Here is a 15,476-nt window from a genome sequence, read left to right on the forward strand (position 1 = left end):
CATATTATAAAAGGGTCCATCCTGCTACCTCTGCAGTAAACAATTGGTGGAGCAAAAATTGTGCAGACTGGGAAGGAAGAAAGGGCGTGCTCCAGAAAATTTGCTATTCTGGGGACAAATAATTTTACTTAAAAAATAAATAAAAGTACATTGTCTGCTTCCCCCCCCCCGCCCTTTTGGAAACGTGTCAGCAAATCTTTTTTACATGTGATTCTACAGTTGCCTTAACATAAGGGTTAAAACATGCCTGAAAGTCCCTAACATAAAATTGTAAAGAATGGGTAATCAGTAAGGTTTGCTTATATGTGAGAAGATAGGATATTGATAGGGAAGAAGAACAAAAAACAACAGAGACCACAGATCCTAAATGGATTTTGAGAAGATATCACATGCAGTGTATTTACGTATTTCTTAGAAAATAACACAAAAGTCTAGTTTGCTCAATCTGCGGCTGAACTTGGTCTATCTAATGTGCACCTTCTTTTCTGCCTGAAGAGTCAATTTTCTTTTCATTTAGAAAACAGGTTGGCTAAAGGTACAGGGAATTGCAGATACACAGGATGTATTGAAAATGGGGTTTATTAACTTCACATTTTTTTTTTACTAGAAAGTCTTTCTACTCTTGCAAAAAATAATAAAATCCAATACATAACTTTGGAAGCCCCTCATTTGTCTCAGAGGCAAATTGAGTTTGGTACTGGAAAATGTTTCTGGAATGCATTCAGTCTCTCCGTTTCTTATGCTTTCATCTGCAAATGTGAGATAGTTTAATATATCAACTAAATCTAATAGTAGATCATATGTATATGTTTTAAAATTTGAAGCCATTTTATTTCATAATCGCAGGTATGTGAATCACAAAAATCCATGGGTAAAGGACACCGCAGAAGGTGGTTTAACTGAAAGGAAATCCGTCTAATTAAAAATTATTTTTTCTAGTTATATTTTATTCCACTAGCATGTCTAATGACTTTACTAATTTTTTTCTTTATTGATTAAGGTATTGCATATGTGTCCTTATCCCCCCATTGCCCTCCCCACACTCATGCCTCACCCCCTGGTGTCTGTGTCCATTGGTTAGGCTTATATGCATGCATACAAGTCCTTTGGTTGATCTCTCCCCCTTACCCCCACCCTCCCCTATCTTCCCTCTAAGGTTTGATGGTCTGATCGATACTTCTCTGTCTCTGGATCTGTTTTTGTTCATCAGTTTATGTTGTTCATCATTACTATAATATTTCTTAAATGCCACCAGATATGTTAGTTTCTATCTGAACATTGGCATTTTAGGTCTGGTGAACTTATATATTGTATTTCTCCTGAAGATATACTACCTGTAGTTTACAAGTAAATGAGGAAGGCTGCCTGAAACACTGGACCTTACTTCTCTGATGTTTGAACCCTATTACCTGCAGAGCATTGTTTTGCAAAGCGAACTACACACAGTGCTGTTAGGGGAGAATTAATGATTGTGTATTCTCTTTCTATTTGAAAACATAAAAGCAGCATTGAGAAATACTGAAATCATAGACATGTTATTCAAAAATGACACTAAAATTATTTAAGCAAAATGGGAGTTAATGTAAAGAATTATTTTTTCTATTTGTCTCATCTGTTCTTTTCTTCCTGTCCTGCCTTATTTTGAATTATAAAGATGAGTCACTTTTTTTAAAATTCCACATTATCTCCTATATTGGATTTTTTTTTTTTTTTAGCAATAAGCTAAAAATAGTCCAAGTTTGGAGTGATGAGACGAAAGGACCTTAATTCAAAAACTGAAGTCAATCTTAAAGCTGAGAAAGGCATTCTTTCCTCGGAGGCTTTTGGAGCTAGGCATATGGACACTTGAAGCCCACAATGACTCATTTTGTACTTCTAAGTTCCAGAGCTCTGAGAGGATAAAAGTTTTAAAGCCACTGAGTTTGTGATGATGGGTTATAGCCACAGTAATAATGAGCAGTTTCACTTGAAACGCAGGCAGATAGGGCAGGGTCCGGTGGAAACAAAGGCAGGTGGAACATAGGCAGGGGCAGACACGGCAGTTTAAGCAGCCTGATCACAGAAACCAACCAAGCAGAAATAATCAAATGGGAAATGAAGGGAGGACCTGCAACAATAGGTGTTCAGCAAAAGGACAGAGAAAGAACACATAGAAACAGGGAAAGTTCAGGTTCGTTGTTGGGCAAGAACAATGAAGGAATCAATCAGGTGAGGACACAGACATAGAGCAGGCTTGTAGCAAATATATATACCCCTGGACTACAAGGCTTAAGGGGGGCAGCCCATTATTGGGCCCCCCTCCCCTTGCAGGAGTCTGAATCTGCTTGTAATAAATTTTCCACACTTTTGCTTAAATCTTCTGGTCCAAGGAGCTCGTTTCGGTGTCATGAGACATCACCCCGGGAAACACGTTGGCTCACCATTCGGGTCATCAATACAGCAATACGATGAGTGAGGACTTTTCCTGTATTTTAACCTTTCACAACTTCCTCTTTCCTCTCTAAACCAACCCTAATATTATATGAAGTTAGGGGATACCATTACTAAAAGATTTAAGAAGAAACTAGCTTGCAAATGTCAGGCTCACACTCAATGTAGATATGTTTGTTTTCAGAAATCTTAATATGGAATAGCTTAAATTCAAATAATACAACAAAGTATGCATTTGAAATCATCATTATAAAAGTGCTCTCACCTTTATTTTATTTTATTTTTTAATCCTCACTCAAGGATATTTTCCCATTGATTTTTAGAAAGAGTGGAAGAGAGTGGGAAAGGCAGAGAGAAATATCAGTGTGAGAGAAACACATCGATTGGTTGCCTCCTGCAGGAGCCCTGACCAGGGCCAGGCTAGGGAGGAGCCTGCAACCAAGGTATGTGCCCTTGACCAGAATAGAACTGAGGACCCTGTGGTCAGCAGGCCGCTGAGCCAAACCAGCTAAGGCTGCTCTCACTTTTTGAGACAGCATGGATGAACTGGAGAATATTATGCTAAGTGAAATCAGCCAGAGAAAGATAAGTACTATATGATTCATTTATATGTGGGATCTAATGAACAAAATGAACTAACAAACAAAATAGAAACAAACTGAGAGCTGTCAGAGTGGAGAGGGGTTGGGGAATGGGTGAAAAAGGCGAAGGGATTAAGCAAAGAAAAACAAAAAGCCTCATAGACACAGAAAACAGTATGCTGATTAACAAAAGAAAAGGGGGTGGGGCCATAGCCAGTTTGGCTCAGTGGATAGAGTGTCAGCCTTCAGACTCAAGGGTCCCAGGTTCGATTCTGGTCAAGGGCATGTACCTTGGTTGTGGGCACATCCCCAGTAAGGGAGTGTGCAGGAGGCAGCTGATCGATGTTTCTCTCTCATCAATGTTTTTAACTATCTATCCCTCTCCCTTCTTCTCTGTAAAAAATCAAATATATATATATACTAGAGGCCCGGTGCACAAAAATTTGTGCACTCGGGGGGGAAGGGGGGGTCCCTCAGCCCGGCCTGTGCCCTCTCGCAGTCTGGGACCCCTCAGGAGATAATGACCTGCTGGCTTAGGCCTGCTCCTGGGTGGCAGAGGGCAGGCCCAATCCCTAGGTGCAGCCCCTGGTCGGGCTCAGAGCAGGGCTGATTGGGGAGTTGGGGCGCCGCCCCCTGTCATGCACAGAGCAGGGCGGATTGGGAGGTTGCGATGCCACCCTCAGTCATGCTCAGGATAGGGCTGATTGGGGGGTTGGGGCACCACCCCCTATCACACTCAAGGCAGGGTCAATGGGGAGGTTGCGGCGCCACCCCCTGTGATGCACAGAGCAGGGCCAATCAGGGGGTTGGGGCGCTGCCCCCTGTCACACACAGAGCAGGGCCAATCAGGGGGTTGGGGCAGTGCCCCCCCCCATCATGTACAGAGCAGGGCCCATCATGGGGTTGGGGAGCTCCCCCTGTCACTCACAGAGTAGGGCTGATAGGGGAGTTAGGGCACCGCCCCCTGTCACACACACAGCAGGGCGGATCAGGGGGTTGGGGCGCCGCCCTCTATCACCCACAGAGCAGGGCCGATCAGGGGGTTGGGGCGATGCCACTGTTACACTCAGGGCAGGGCCGATGGGGAAGTTATGGCTCTACCCCGTCACACACAGAGCAGGGCCCGTGGGGGGGGGCGGGGTTGGGGCGCCACCCCCTGTCACACACAGAGCAGGGCTGATCAGGGGGTTGGGATGCCACACCCTGTCATACACAGAGCCGCAGAGCGATCAGGGGGTTTGGGCGCTGCACCCTGTCACGCTGATCTGGTGCCAGGAGGCCTCGCGGCTCCGCTGATCCCGGTGCTGGGAGGCATATTACCCTTTTACTATATAGGATAGAGGCCTGGGGGCCGGCTGGTTTTCCCTGAAGGGTGTCCTGGATCAGGGTGGGGGTCCCCACTGGGGTGCCTGGCCAGTCTGGGTGAGGGGCTGAGGGCTGCTTTCAGGCTGGCGGTTTTGACTGCTTTCAGGCTGGCGGGAAGCTCCCAACCGCTCCTTTTTTTCTTTTCTTTTTTTCTTCTGGGCCAGCTTTAGCTCTGGCTCTAGCTCTGAGGCTTCGGCTGCTGGTTTGTTTGCCGTTCTATAATCGAAACAATGTATAACTTCAGCTCTGAGATCCTAGCCGGCTATATTTGTTAGAATGTTTCAAACTGCCAGCTCAGAGGCCGGCAAGTCAGACGGGGAACGTTGGAGTTCGCAGTCACTGAAGCAAGCAAGCCTCATGTTCGCTTCCAGCTGCCTGGCTGCCGGCCGCCATCTTGGCTGACAGTTAATTTGCATAAGGATACGCTGATTAGCCAATGGGAAGGGTAGTGGTCGTATGCCAATTACCATTTTTCTCTTTTATTAGTGTAGATGAAAAGTAGGTGGGGAAGGTAAAAAAAAGGGTAAAGGGGGGGATAAATGGAGATAGGAGACTTGACTTTAGGTGGTGAACACACAATACAATATACACCTGAACCTACATAATTTTATTAACCAATGCCACCCCCATCAATTCAATATTTTTAAACTGCTCTCACAACCTCCTGATTCTAAAGGTAATATTTAAAGCTCCAAGTGTCTCTTGAATATCATGATGAGCAGATATTAAGATATATAGGTGCTATGTAGCATACATGAGTAAATGAAAAAATAAATCCATTCAAACTCTTCTCTAACCATGAAAGGAGACTCTCAAAACCTCTAAGGTAAAATGTAACACCTAAAATGAGGAGCTATTAAATAGAATTAGTTCTCCTTGTTTCTTCTTTCTTATTTCAGGTTCAGGTTCTTGCTTTTGATTAGACTCACAGGAGTCCTCTAGAGATTATTTATGCATGTTTGTTTCTTTGTTTGTTTTCTTCTGTGCACTTCCTTTACTCCTTAGTGTCTCTGAATTGGAACTTTAACTTCTAGAGCATACGTCTTCCTTTTATTTTTAATCTATCCATGATTTTAATAAGAATCAGTCTCCTTTTCCCCAAAAAATGTATTTTCTGAACTATTACCTGCCCACCTGACCAATAGGTCAAAGTTTGTATTTGCCATTACATCATTGCTTCTCCCAGTTCCCAGGTGGTCTCAAGTCAGAAACAAGATTAATGTGTATAGTAACCCTCATTTATCCTTTTCTCTGAATTAATGCGGTTATTCTCCAATAACTATTGCCAGCTTGAACACACAGAAATCCATCATTTAGCTAAAAGTAAATAATGTTTATATAATTAATTTTTTAGGCAAATACAACTTTAAATGTTATTCACTGAAAATATGCCATAAAAAATTTGTGCCACGAATGTCAGGGCATTGTTTACATTTACAAAGCAGAGATTTTATTTCATTGTGGCTTGGAGGTTTGGTGTTACCTTTCAAGACTAGTCGGCCTTCCTCCTCAAAAAAACAAAACATAACAAAGCAAACAAACAAACAACAACAATAACATCTCAAATCACCAAAACAGAATTCATCCTTGTGGCCATAGAAAGAGTCAAGATTTTCTTCCACATTTAAAATTCAGGAGGGACACTTTCAGAGCTTTCCACATAGTTTAAAATTAGCCAGCAGTGCATTTTTGCATACAGTACACTCACATAGCAGTACTGTAAATATATAAAATATGTTTTCTTGGTATTTAATTACTTTTGTTTATAACAAATCTCTGATGTCCATTACGGATAGTTTATATTATTAATACATCATTATCTTGACACATACTGAGGAGTTATTTGTTTCCAGGCTTCTTGAGTTCATTCATACTTAATGAATAATGAGCAGTAAAAGAAACTCAATGTTTTTGTAACTCCCAGACATCGAGCATAAAATATATATTTGCTTTAGTCCATAGAGTTTCCAAACTTTCTGTTTTATAGGAATGTGGGAAATTACAATAGGAAGAAAGAGGGAAAAAACAAGTTAGGTACCTCTGTTATGGCAGCCTGACAAATAATTATGCTCAGCCTGCACTGGTTACTGTGCAGCACATGAAACAATATTCTGCATTGTACAGAAGCAATTAGGGAGTGGTTCCCTGGGCTACTTTTGCCAACACTATTTAGAAGAGGCAAAATAATATCTGGGATCACTCTCAATTAAAGGAACCCCCAAAGCTAATGAGGTCCCTATATTACTAATACAGTATATAAAGTGTTTTGGGATTTGTTTGTTACTTAAGAATTCTTACTTGAAAAAAATTATATTTTATTTTTAACTTGAAATGGTTAGAAAGGATTGTGGCTCAGAAGGCAGACATCACCAGGAGACGATATCAAAACAAGTGAAATAAGGTATTAAATATTTAATTGATATTCAAACTTACTCAATGGAAACTCAGTTGGTGTTAGGGTTGTTTTGTTGTATTAAAATTTCATCATTTTATTATTTGCTTTACTAAATTTCTATTTTACCAAAAATATGTACATAATAAAAGTGACATGGCAGAATCCTGTTATGGGAAAAGTTCATTGAAGTTTGTGAACAACACATATCTAAGCACAGCAAATACACAAAGAGTAACATAATGAGGGTTCTCCTCCAGAGATTCAAGTCCCTTAAGTAGGGGTGGGGAACCTTTTTCTTTTTTTGCCTTTGATCATATTTTTATTCAAAATTAGCTGTCCAAAGTGATTTGACTATTATGGAATAAACCAATTTAAGTTTATGCCCCAGGCTTCTTTCTTCTGTGGTGGGTTTCTTTTCTACGGCTTTCTTTTCAGCTGCTGGTTTCTTTTACCTGCAGCCTTTTTCCCCACCAAAGGCTTCTTCTGCTTCTTAAGGCCCACAGCCTTCTTGCCTGGAACCCCCTTCTCATCTGATTTGGCTTCTAGCACTGCTGCTGCTTTATCCACCAGGAGCTTGTGGTTCTTGGCCTGGCGAAGAATGGTGTTCAGCACATGGTCTTTGCACAGGGTTTTAGTTTCCACGTGATTCTCAGGATTTTCAGTAGATTCTTCTTCAGGACTCTGCAATGAATCTTCTTGCGAGGTGCTCAGAGGGCTCTTTGGATCTCTGGACTTTTCAAGATTCTGCTAAGGTTTGTATTGAGCATCTTGGGCATGGAAGGTTGTAGTTACTCTTGAGGGAGGCAGCTCCACGCCAACATCTAACTTGCGGAAAGCACTTTCAGCCCAAATGCAGAAATGTCCCACCTGCCCTCCAGGAGCAAGTTTCAAAATGTTCAGTTTGCTCACATTAAGGCCAGTGATTCTCAACCTTCTGGCCCTTTAAATGCAGTTCCTCATGTTGTGACCCAACCATAAAATTATTTTCCTTGCTACTTCATAACTGTAATGTTGCTACTGTTATGAATCGTAATGTAAATATCTGATATGAAAGGGTCGTTCGACTGCCAAAGGGGTCGCGATTAACCGCTGCATTAAGCAGAGTAATTCTGGGGATGTTTCTGAAGACTTTGATGGTACCGTTGTCCTCATTATAGATGATGTGAGGTCCTCTGAGCTGGATAGGACCACGGTTTGTCATTTTGCCCTCGCCAGCCCTCATTCGCTGAGAGGCATAGACCTTTTTTCTATCCAGACCTTGAGTTTCTTTTTAAATATATTTTATTGATTTTTTACAGAGAGGAAGGGAGAGGGATAGAGAGTTAGAAATATCGATGAGAGAGAAACATCGATCAGCTGCCTCCTGCACACTCCCCACTGGGGATGTGCCCGCAACCAAGGTATATGCCCTTGACCAGAATCGAACCTGGGACCCTGGAGTCCGCAGGCCGATGCTCTATCCACTGAGCCAAACCTGTTAGGGCCAGACCTTGAGTTTCTTAAGAAGCAAAACAGCCCCCTTGGTTTCTTGGAGCCTTCAAGTTTATCTTCAGCCACCAAAGGAAGTTCAGGAACTTCTTCAATACAGTGACCTTTATTTATTTTTTAAAAATACTTTTATTGATTTTAGAGAGGAAGGGAGAGAGAAATAGAAACATCAATGATGAGAGGGATCATTGATCAGCTGCCTCCTGCACACACCACACTGGGGATTGAGCCTGCAACCCAGGCATGTGCCCTTGGCTGGAATCAAACCTGGGACCCCTCTGTCCGCAGGCCGATGTTCTATCCACTGAGCAAAACCGGCTAGGGCAATACAGTGACCTTTAGACATGACCAGTGCTGGTAAGGCTGAGGCAGCCAGGGAAGAACAGATGGCATATCATTTCTGTGTTGCATTCACTCTGTAGTGCCAATGGTGCCAGGTTTTTGTTGGTGCAAGCATGCAGCCCCCACGACACATATTTCCAAAAGCACCCTGGCCAGAACGATGAGTTCCACCACCTCGGACTCTGGGAATTCGAGCCACAGGTCTGCCAGTACCCCAGGACTCAGCACTGGTTTGGTGACCTGCCAATTCACTGACAGCACAGGGCTGTCTATTGTTTTTGCATAAGTTGGTGTGAACAAAGCTCACAATATCTGGTCGAATGGGAGCCTTGAACACAAAGTGACATTTTTACCAGATGTTTCCCCGTTTTCAGAGTACACAGATTATCAGTGGCAGAGCACATGCCATGGCGGGGAGAGGAGAAGGTCACACTCCTCTCTACCCAGTGGCTCCCACAGGAAAAAAAAGTGGGGAACCTTTTTCTGCCAAGGGACATTTGAATATTTATAACATCGTTTGCTTAATATAAATCTATGTTTCTATGAAAAAAACAACTCATAGATTTATTGAATTTTGAGTCCCACCTGTGGTTGCCTTGACAGGGCTAGACCAAATGATTTCTCAGGCTTTACACGTCCAGCTTGTGGGACATTCCCCACCTCTGCTTCAAGGAGATGAACAACTGGAAAAACAAAACAAAACAGGAGAACAGCATATGTAAACTTTATTGTTTTATAGAGTTAATAAATACCCTGAAATGTTAGCAAAGAAAGGATGCCTGTGCTGAAGTAGTCAGATGAGGTCTCATAGAGGAGAAATAGTTTGGTTTTATGCAGAAGTACTAGTACAATTAGGAAAGGAGAGAGAATGGGCCATTGTTATGCGTCTGAGAAGAGCATGAGCAGAGGCACAAAGATAGAGCATGTAGAAGGAAGGAGGCAAGTAGAAATACTGGACTGTTTGAAAAAGAATCTCTGTATTGTGGGTAGAATAATGCTCCCACAAGATGTTCATGTCCTAATTTTCATAATTTTTTAATATGTCAGATTATATGGCAAAAAAAATGTTGCAGATGGATTTAAGGACGCTAATCAATTAACCTTAAAATAGGGAAATTATTCTGGATTATTGAAGAGAGCCCAATGTTACATAAAGCCAACAAGGGAATCAGAAGAGCCAGAGAATCTGAGAGGAAGGTATAACCACAAAAGCAAGAACAGAGTGATGAGATGTGAGAAAGACTCAACCCTAATTTGCATATGGAAATTTGGAATATGGAAAAAGAGGGCCATGAGCTAATACTGGCAGCCTCTGGGAGCTGGAAAAGGTAAAGAAAAAGATAAATTCCCTAGAGTTTCCAAAAGTAATAAAGCTGAATAAGACCTGTGGCATTCTTCTAACCTATATGTATTATTGTAAGATCATAAATTTGTATTGCTTTACAGCATTATTTTTGTGGTTATTTGTTCTAGACAGATTGTCTGAAAGCTTGGCTAGTTATCATCCCAAGAGTACATATCAACACTTAGATGAAGAAAGCCATATTTTATTAATGGTGTGAAAATACAATTCAAGAGAAAATAAATAAAATATTATACATTTTCAAGTAAAGAAATAGGGAACAAAATAGATAAAAGTGACATATTAATGAAGTATATAGTATTTTTTTGTAAGTTAGAAAAACGACAATGCATAAGATAATTTCTTTTCAATTGCTCTTTACCGTTTTTTATTAGAGTTATCAGTTCTAACCTATATGTATTATTGTAAGATCATAAATTTGTATGAATTGAATTAATATACAGGGTGGGGCAAAAGTAAGTTTACAGTTGGTTGTATGAAAAATAATATAATAATTAATAAATAGTAATACAAGAATGAACTCTGTGTTTTCCATACAATTATTCTCATTTTTACCAAAGATAATTATAGTAAAGGTACTTGGTTTATAAAATAAATCTAAACTTATATCTGGTATCATTATTTACATAAGAACAGTAAGAATAGAAATTGCTCATATAAGCTCTTTTAAATCTGCTTTGCTGTAACTTTTTATAAGGAATCTTATGTGTAATCTTTAACAGCCTCCCAGGGCAAGGAAATACAAGCCACGTACTTACCATTTTCCTGCAATGCCTATAGATTTGGGCAAATTTCTTTCCCCCTGAGGTCTTACAAATATCTTGAGGTGCCCAGGTCTGTCAGGAAGGAAACTCCCTAATGCATCTGATAAATGTGCTGAGAACCCTGTAAGCAAGGTGCCAGGCAAGTTTTTCCAAGGGGCTCTCTCTACTCCATAGAGTCAACCTTAGTTTCTTAAAATTATCTCGTCATATCTACTAGTAAGTCTATGCACATTCTCAAATGCAGCATTCTAGCCAATGCTTGGCAATACAGCCAGTTTTCAATTGTGTATTGTCAGAAGAACAGATTCTTATTGAACTGATGTGAAGAACTATACTGTCATGAAAATATAAGAATACTCACTGAGAGTTTCCAAATTCTGGAGAGATCAGCTAGAAAGGAAAATAATGTTTTAATTCTACATATATAGGTATAATTTACCAAATTGTTGTAGTCATAGTTAGCTTAAGAGAAACGGTTTCTTTATATCTGGAAACTAAATATTAAAGAACCAACAATATTTCAAATAACAAGTCACAAATTTATAATCATGTTCCTCGGTTCATTTAATAGCATTTTATTCATTATCACTTATATTGATCTTTCTGTTAGCAGTTTTATGAAGCCATTAGTTTCTCTATTCATGTCCTATAATTTCTAACCTAGTTCAGTGGTATGATCTATAAGTCATTAGAGACATGAATCTTTTTGAAGCTGAAGCACTTTTGTAAAAGCATCAGAGTAAAACAATAATTGTCTTTAATTGAAAAAATACTTTTAAAAATGTATTTGTGAGAGATTTGATCAGAGTTCATTATAATGAAATTGACAAGGAAATTTGGTTGTTCTTGTGACATTCAAGATTTTAAAATAATAACTAGAATTAAAACTGATAAGGTTATATTAGGACATATTAGATTTTTAAAAACATTTTATTTATTGAGTTAGAGAGAGAGGAAGGAAGAGAGAGAGAAAGAGAAACTTTAATTTGTTGTTTCACATACTTATGCATTCAATGTTTGATTCTTGTGTGTTCCCTGACCTCGGGGATCAAACCCACAGCCTTGGCTTTCCCCAACTGAGCTACCCGACCATGACCTAGATATATTAGATTTTTAAAAATTTTATGTAATTTCTACAAAATTTATATAAATAACATATATCTACACAAATATAGGAAGATTTAGCATCACTTGTTGAACAAAGCTTTCCATGTAATTTAACATGTCAAATAAGCCTAATAAAAAAGGAAAGAAAATAAGTATTTTGAGCTTTTACAGAAACCCTCTGAAATATCCAAAAGTTAGCTAGAGGTCAAAATTACTTTATTTAGAATTTGACTTGGAGAAATTTGTGAAAAATACCAAAAGGTATGGATATTTGACTAAATGAGGCCACAGATCATTATGAAATAATACTTAATTATCTATTTAACCAAAGTAACAGTAATAGATTTCAAAGGCAAATACAGAAGATTAAACAGCTGTTAGCAAAATTTAGCCCTTTTAATATTGAGAAGATTTAGTTTTCTTAAGAAATCAAAGACCTGATTAAGACAGCATTAAGGCCTGACTAAGACATCCTGAAGCAAAGAACTTTAATTTGTTAGAACAAAATCTCTGCTTTCTAGACAGCATACCCCAAAGGCAAAGAAAACACTTCACAATCTTATCAAGAGTAAACCAATAGTTTAAGACAAATGTGTTCTTTTAACAGACAGAAAAACAAAATTCTAATTTTGTACCAGATTGCTTTAGATATTTACATGTATTTATTAAATTAAATTCATTTCAATCTTAGCCAACTTGACTACACATTAAATTTTCTTTCCAAAGATCCCTTTTGTACAAACCTTTTAGAAATTTTCTTTTAATTTAAATTTTGTCCCATATTTCCACTTTTACAATTTGCCTCTCTTTAAAATAACATTATTTTACTTGTACAAATATATTTCCTTTTTTTTACTGAAAACACACATTCTACTTTTTTGCATTCAAAGTAGTTTCCTTTATTATTTCTAGTAGTTTTAATTACATATACTAATTAAAATATTCAACACATAGAAACCTTGATTTCTAATGAAAACTACATTTAGGCATACTTCACAGACATTGTGAGTTCAGTTCTAGACTACAGCAATAAAGTATCACAATAAAAGAAGGCATACTCTGCTGTCTAGCCTTAAATTTGTAAAAAATGCAACACCTGTGAAGTGCAATAGAGTGAGGTGCAATAAAATGAGGTGTGTCTATAATTGTGAATTGTCTGTTACACATTTTTACTGGCAAATGTATTAATATATTTTATAATTTCTAGAAATATATTTTTCTGCATACTGTTTTTTTTTTCAGTGTGGCACAAGACATTTTTATTTAAAGACCAAAATGTCTTTAGTTCCTCCATAGCAAGAGGTCAAAAACAGGTAAATTTAGACTCAAATGGCAATTAATGTATCAGTATTTTATCTCACTTGGAAATATTACAGACATTTACTGAATTTCCATAATTCCCATTTATTTTACTTAGCAAAATTCCATAAGTAGAAGTTACTAAAGGGGTTTGGGAAACTATCATACAACAAACATTAGTGAAAAATTTACCTAAACCCTTTTTATTTCACCTATGCCTATTTAATTTATTTGTTCCAAACAATCATGTTTAGATTACCTATAGAAACTTTATTAGACTTTTGATAACATCAGTTACCATCTTAAATAATTTTTTGGCTGAAAAAAATTTATAACAAAAATACCATGAAGTTATTTGACTAATAAATCAAGGCAGAATAAAAGTTGTTTATCTGAGATATATTAAAATTGAGAACTCTGAAGCATGCCTATTTATTTAACCCAACAAACTCAAAGTAGTTTTAATTGACTGAAATTATCCTAGAATTCGTGAACTTAAAATACTCAACTTATAAACACTTACCTTTAAGCCAGTTAGAGTTCTTTTATAAATTAATTTTAGTAATAACATCCAAAAGTAGAAATATACTATATCTATAACATCCATATATAAAACATATAGACAAAACAAAGATATCTTAGCTTTCATTTTAAAATATTAGCCATGAATCAAGTAGATCATAAAACTCACTAGTTTATAAATAAGTATGTCTCTGGCAGATGGAATAAGTTAAGATTACAGTTTGATCAAGAGAACATTTTAACAGTATTTTTTAAAGGTCCTTTTTCATTCCTTTTTTTATTAGTCTCAGCACACCTTTAATTACCTCATTGAATATTTACATTTTAAGGACAGGGTAAGATATCTTAGAGGTACAGGAAAAAAGTACAAGTTTTCTCCTGCAAGTTTTGGAGTATATTTATCTACTATACAAAGTGTTAAAGCAATTACTATTTAAATTTATTCTTCTGTTTTTGAAGTGCAGGACAATGCTTTTTTTCCAATGTTCTGATATTTACAATATCTGCTTATGTCTGAAAGAAATAGGAGGAAGTCAGAGTTGATTTTGAGTAACTCTGTGTCATGCTTTTTTTTTCTAAAGGTTTAAGAAAGAGAGAAAAGGACTCTCACCACTTTTGCTTCCACTAGATCCCAGAGATCTGGGAGGCTGACAGGTAAGAATTTTTACTTTCTGTGGCTTTTGTCATAGGCAATAGGATCTCTTCATCTGCAGCAGTCCCAGTAGCATTCAGTCAGTGAGGATCCTGCTGACTATTCCAACTGTCAGGGAAGGGGGAAGGGGATATTCTACTTTTCTGGGTTCTTATGGCTCTCAACTAAATGTAGAAGAAAATTAAATCCCACATAATAATCACTGATATTTACAGGTCACTAAATACTTAAGGTATAACCTTTTTATGACTGTTTTTCAATTCACTATAGCTATACTTTTAGGTAAGCGCTATTGCTATTTATAGTTTTAAGAATAAAAATATATATTTTATTTGTTATAGCTATACGTTTAGATAAGATCTATTGCTATTTATATTTTTTGTGTATGTGTGCTTGTTTTTTTTTATTTTATTTTATTTATTTACTAGAGGCCCAGTGCATGAAATTTGTGCATGGGTACGGTTCACACAGCCTGGCTTGAACCCTCGTGCAATCCGGGATCGCTGACTCCTAACTGCTCGCTGCAAACCACTAGCCTGCCTGCCTGCCTCATCACTCCTAACCACTCACCTGCCTGCCTGATTGCCCCAAACCAATCTGCCTGAGTGCCTGATCACCCCTAACCCCTCGGCCTGCCTGCCTGATGGCCCCTAACTGCTTGCCTGTCTGCCTGATTGCCCCTAACCACTCAACTGCCTGCCTGATCGCCCCTAACTACTCGCCTCCCTGCATGATCACCCCTAACCGCCTCTGCCTCAGTCCCCACTGCCGCGGTTTCGTCCAGAAGGACATTGGGAATGACGTCTGGAAGGTCGTTCTGCTGTTTGGTCTAATTAGCATATTACACTTTTATTATTATGGATTTTTTTATTTATTTATTTATTAAAGAATTACATATGTGTCCTTTCCCCCCCATTTCTCCCCCCAGCTCATGCCTTCACCCCCTGGTATCTCTGTCCATTGGTTATGCTTATATTCATGCATACAAATCCTTTGGTTGATCTCTACCCCTTACCCCCACCCTCCTCCACTTTCTCTCTGAGGTTTGAGCACCTGATCGGTGCTTCTCTGTCTCTGGATCTATTTTTGTTCATCAATTTATGTCATTAATTATATTCCACAAATGAGTGAGATCATGTGATATCTATCTTTCTCTGACTGGCTTATT

The 15,476-nt window shown here is 38.4% G+C and overlaps 1 pseudogene; it reads right to left on the reverse strand.

Annotated features, from left to right (window-relative positions):
- Positions 1 to 7,090: 7,090 nt before the first annotated feature.
- LOC102442873 lies at positions 7,091 to 9,010 on the reverse strand (annotated as a pseudogene).
- Between the last annotated feature and the right edge of the window lie 6,466 nt (positions 9,011 to 15,476).

Source organism: Myotis lucifugus, unplaced genomic scaffold (genome assembly GCF_000147115.1).
Source record: "Myotis lucifugus unplaced genomic scaffold, Myoluc2.0 scaffold_67, whole genome shotgun sequence".
NCBI lineage: Eukaryota > Metazoa > Chordata > Mammalia > Chiroptera > Vespertilionidae > Myotis > Myotis lucifugus.